Source organism: Scylla paramamosain, unplaced genomic scaffold (genome assembly GCF_035594125.1).
Source record: "Scylla paramamosain isolate STU-SP2022 unplaced genomic scaffold, ASM3559412v1 Contig46, whole genome shotgun sequence".
Lineage (NCBI taxonomy): Eukaryota > Metazoa > Arthropoda > Malacostraca > Decapoda > Portunidae > Scylla > Scylla paramamosain.
The window spans coordinates 186,501-192,500 of record NW_026973711.1 but is presented as its reverse complement, the minus strand read 5'-3'; the positions used below and the strand labels follow the sequence as shown (position 1 = coordinate 192,500).

Below are 6,000 nucleotides of genomic sequence, written 5' to 3'. Positions count from 1 at the left end.
TCTGTCAACATCTACCTTTCCTTCTTCCTGGAAGTTTGCCTACATTCAGCCTGTTTCTAAAAAGGGTGACCATTCTAATCCCACAAACTACCATCCTATTGCTTTAATTTCCTGCCTATCTAAAGATTCTTAAACATCTATCACTTCACAACCTTCTATCTGATTGCCAGTATGGGTTCCGTCAAGGCTGCTCTACTGGTGATCTTCCGGCTTTCCTTACTGAGTCTTGGTCATCCTCTTTTAGAGATTTTGGTGAAACTTTTGCTGTTGCCTTGGACATATCAAAAGCTTTTGATAGAATCTGGCACAAAGCTTTGATTTCCAAACTACCCTCTTATGGCTTCTATCCTTCTCTCTCTAACTTCATCTCAAGTTTCCTTTCTGACCGCTCTATTGCTGCTGTGGTAGACGGTCACTGTTCTTTTTCTAAATCTATTAACAGTGGTGTTCCTCAGGGTTCTGTCCTGTCATCCACTCTCTTCTTATTATTCATTAATGATCTTCTAAACCAAACTTCTTGTAATATCCACTCATACGCTGATGATACCACCCTACACTTTTCCACGTCTTTTCACAGACGTCCAACCCTTCAGGAGATAAACATTTCACACAGAGAAGCCACAGAACGCTTGGCTTCTGATCTTTCTAAAATTTCCGACTGGGGCAGAGCAAACTTGGTATTGTTCAATGCCTCAAAAACTCAATTCCTCCATCTATCAACTCGACACAACCTTCCAGACAATTATCCCCTCTTCTTCAATGACACTCAACTGTCCCCCTCTTCTACACTGAACATCCTTGGTCTGTCCTTTACTTATAATCTGAACTGGAAACTTCATATCTCATCTCTAGCTAAAACAGCTTCTATGAAGTTAGGCGTTCTGAGACGTCTCCGCCAGTTTTTCTCACCCACCCAGCTGCTAACTCTGTACAAGGGCCTTATCTGTACATGTATGGAGTATACTTCACATGTCTGGGGGGTTCCACTCATACTGCTCTTCTAGACAGAGTGCAATCAAAAGCTTTTCATCTCATCATCTCCTCTCCTCAAACTGACTGTCTTCAGCCTCTCTCTCACTGCCGCAATGTTGCATCTCTAGCTGTCTTCTACTGCTATTTTCATGCTAACTGCTCTTCTGATCTTGCTAACTGCATGCCTCCCCTCCTTCCGCGGCCTCGCTGCACAAGACTTTCTTCTTTCTCTCGCCCCTATTCTGTCCACCTCTCTACCGCAAGAGTTAACCAGTATTTTCAATCATTCATCCCTTTCTCTGGTAAATTCTGGAACTCCCTGCCTGCTTCTGTATTTCCACCTTCCTATGACTTGAATTCCTTCAAGAAGGAGGTTTCAAGACACTTATTCATCAATTTTTGACTACTGCTTTGACCCTTTTATGGGACTGGCATTTCAGTGGGCATTTTTTTTATTGGATTTTTGTTGCCCTAGGCCAGTGTCCCTCCTACATGAACTGTTTACTTCCTGAAGGGTTGGATGTCTATGAAAAGACCTGGAAAAGTACAGGGTGGTATTATCAGCGTAGGAGTGGATAGGACAAGAAGTTTGGTTTAGAAGATCATTGATGAATAATAGGAAGAGAGTAGATGACAGGACAGAACCCTGAGGAACACCACTGTTAATAGATTTAGGAAAGGACAGTGACTTTTTACCACAGCAACAATAGAACAGTCAGAAAAGAGACTTGAGATGAAGTTACGGAGAAAAGGATAGAAGCCATATGTGGGTAGTTTGGAAATCAAAGCCTTGTGGCAGACTCTATCAAAAGCTTTTGATATGTCTAAGGCAACAGCAAAAATTTCATCAAAATCCCTAAAAGAGGATGATCAAGACTCAATAAGGAAAGCCAAAAGATCACCAGTAGAACAGCCTTGACAGAACCCATACTGGCAATTAGATAGAAGGTTGTGAAGTGATAGATGTTTCAGAATCTCATTGTTGAGGATAGATTCAAAACTTTAGAAAGGCAAGAAATTAAAGCAATAGGACTGTAGTTTGAGGGATTAGAATGGTCATCCTTTTTAGGGACAGGCTGAATGTAGGCAAACTTTCTGCAAGAAGGAAGAGTAGATGTTGATAGACAGAGTTGAAAGAATTTGACTAGGCAAGGTGCAAGCACAGAGGCACAGTTTCATTGAACAATAATAGGAGGGAGTCCATCACATCCATAAGCCTTCCAAGGGTTTAGGCCAATGAGACCATAGTAAATATCACTGCAAAGGATTTTAATGATGGGTAGAATGAAGTAGTCAGAGGGTGGAGGAGAGGGAGGAACAAGCTCTGAATCATCCAAGGTAAAGTTTTTAGCAAAGGTTTGAGTGAAGTGTTCAGCTTTAGAAATAGATTAGATGGCAGTGGTGCCATCAGCTCGAAATAAAGGAGGGAAAGATGAAGAAGCAAAGTTATTGGAGATGTTTTTGGCGAGGTGCCAGAAGTCATAAGAGGAGTTAGATCTTGACAGATTTTGACACTTGCTGTTAATGAAGAACAGACACTTGTTTAAATCATGGTGATACAGGTTGGTCCAGTTGGACAAAGCCTGTGTTAACTTGTGCTTTACTGGAAATGAACAGGTCAGACTTGATTATATTTACACTGTTTATGTATATGTACATATAAAGAACTTATTTGTCAATATGATATAGAACTAAATTTTGATATGTAAAAAAAAAAAAAAAAAAAAAAAAAAAAAAAAAAAAAAAAAAGCCTTTTTTTTTTTGTTTTTATTTATTTATTTTTTTTTAATTGGGGGTGAGTTTTTTAATGCCAACCCTTCTCATGGCCTCATACTACACTTCAGGAACCCTGTCACTGGTTTACCTCTGTTGCTTCATTATGAGACTGCTCCCTACTTCACAGCTACTCTAATCCTGAGACTACAGCAGATGCAGGGTGCTTCCTATAGAGTGTCCCACACTCCAACTATGTCCATACACTAATGGGCACCACACCCCCTCCCAAGAGTTGACAAGACTGCATCATTTTCATAAACTCACCACTGTTACTCTCCATTCACTTCTTCACACACAATTGCTTTCCTGCCTTGACAAGTCTGTATACACTTATGTTTATATAAAAAAGGAATATTTACTCACCCTCTCTAGTTCTGCAACCTTTTGCATGCGTCCATCCAACTCTCTCCGGATAGCTGCAGCTTGTTCATCTTGGCTGTCCAGCTGGTAATATAAACAAGGATAGTCAAAGGTAAGAAGGTAATGAAAAATAGAACACCAACCTAATTTTCTTCCATCTCACTTTGACTTTACTCTTAGACCTCATACCTAACTCCTCTAACTATTGAAAATTCTTCAGCTATTTAACTTTCAAAGTGGAGCACATCCTGATTCATTTCCTTTTTGTGAAGATATCCATTCTTGGAGATCTCAGTGTTCACCACCAGCTTTGGTTATCACCTCCCTTCACTGACCAATCAAGTGAGCTTATGTTAAACTTTGCTATCCTTCATGACCTAAAGCAATTAGTGTAACACCCTCTCCATCTTGAAGATATGACCAACATTCTCGATCTTTTCCTAACATCTAATTTTGTTACTGTCTTCTCTTCTGGGCTCCTCCTATCTTAACCTCATATTTGTACCTTGCCCTGTCACTCCAAATCCTCCTCAAGATCCTCCAGAGCCAAGGTGCCTCTGATGTTTTGCCTCATTAATAAGGGAGACCTGAAGAGGCATTATTGTGATTTACGACTGAATAATTACTGCTTCCATGTAAGGGAACCATCTCTGTATTTCTGAGTCAAGTATACATGACTAATTCATCTCCATGTTGTTAATAAAGTCTGGTTTGGCATAAATATGGAATTATAAAATTCAAATACATTTTTTTTTTTTTATTTCAGGACAATAGTATATAAATAAAAATAAAAATTAAGAAACCAAGTGATGGGTAAGATGGCCCCACCAGCACAGCAGCAGCAGCAGCAACAGCCAGACTTGGAAACTAGACTAACAGAATCCAGATATCATATATAGAGGCAGGGCAAACTAAGAACTGAGGAACATATGAGCATAAAAAAAAAAAATGGGGAGAACACAATCAAATATACCAACACCATTTATCTAATTTCAAAAGGAAAACCATATAACCTATAACTCTCACATTCTCTACATAATTACCTATTCAAAGGAGGATTGGTGTTGCTATTTTTGCTCCAATATACATGTTTGTCATCAAAACCTAACTTTTCTTTTTATGATCTTAAAAATAACTATTATTGATACATGCTATATCAGAACATATATACTTCAAACAGGAATGAATAATTTCTAAAATATTTTCCACAACATATTTTGTCTAACATGGATTACTTGAGAAGTTTTTTCATGTATTATTCAGCTGATCACAAAATACATAGTTAAATCACATAGTAAATGATAGAGTAGTGAAGTACAAAGTGCCCACCTGAAGTGCATTGAACAGCAGCTGGTGCTCAAATTTCTTGATGCCTAAGATTTGCTGAAACATGTCAAAGAGTTGCTCTTTAGGCATAATGAGCTCACTGTTGAGCGGTTGCTGCATCCGACCTGGCCTCTTGCTATCTTCTTCACCTGCTGAATCAAGAATAATCTAATCAATCCTTTGAACTAAAGCAGTGTGTGACTAAACAGCAGAAGAAAGGAATTCTGAAATTTGATCCAGTAACTGAAAACATACAAACTTGAGTGACAACACTGGAGGCAGGTTATTTTTAGGTAGCAGTAACATGATTCTGAAGCCACACAGGGTACTCATCACCAGCCAGTATTAACTTTGCTTCATTACACAATCAACCAGTATTAACTTTGCTTCATTACACAATCTCAGTGTTCTGTGTTACTGCTCAAGACAAAACATTTTGTAGGGACAATGAAAATAGCCTCTCCCTGGACATGAAGGCAGAAACCTGTGGCACCACCTCAGTTTTAACAGAGGTGGATGTCAGTGTAGAAGGCAAGTCAAACAAAAACTGTCACTAAAGCAACAAGATCACATATATTGATGTTGATAAATTGAGGTAGAAGAGCTTCAAATTGATATATTGTTGCAAAATGGATAACAAGAGAAATTACCAGTATAGCTTGGATGATGGCTCATTATAAATAACTATGACTATGGGTAATATCTAAGTGCTTAAAATGTCAAATGGAATGAAAATCAAACACTGATTAGAGCTGCAAAATATACTGGAAGTATCTAGGCATATGAACAAAAGTTAATCATTAGCACTGATAAACAATGTAATTTAGAAGACCAAAGCAATATGAAAAAAATAACTAGGTCACACAAATCAAGACTGGATAGAACAAGTAGCCAAAAAGGTGTGCAAGATGGGAGATATCAATGCTTCCTGATAAAGTGATCCTATCATCACCCAATGGAGATACTTGTGCAAGGGAGAGAAATTAAAGCACATAACCAAGAAATATACATCTAAAACTACAAAGATCCTTAAAGGAAGAATATGAATATCAATAGTTAAGAAGAGAAATCAATTTATCTACTGCAAAAAATGAGAATAATAATTAAAAAATAGAAACTATAGATATAACACATAATTATCTAGCATAAATATTCATAATCATCAGAAATTAGAGAGGGATGGCTTGACTTTACTTATGAAGAAACACAAGAAGTGAAAGCAGATGCTTAGTCACAGTTTTTGTGATCATCACAGGGAGCAAACCTTCCACCACCAACAACAGTTTTGTTGTGACAAAACACTTTTGTGTCTTTATATTATTACTAAGGAAAGATGCTTCATACTATGATCATCAATAAGTAAGATGTATTACTATGAATATCATTTGATTCACAAGTAGCCTCTGAAAAAAAAAAGTAGATGAATGGGGATAGGTAATCCAAACACAATAAAGGCAAAAAGTCTAGTCATTCAAAAATTTGGCAAAAGATTAATTTTTTTTTCTTTTCTTTTGTGTGTGTGTGTGTGTAATTACCTAGTTGTAATTTACAGGGCCTGATCTATGC

General features: G+C 37.7%; 1 pseudogene; it reads right to left on the bottom strand.

The window, feature by feature from the left end:
- LOC135098127 (calcium-dependent secretion activator-like) overlaps positions 1-6,000 on the bottom strand; it is a 375,310-nt pseudogene that overhangs the window by 256,550 nt on the left and 112,760 nt on the right.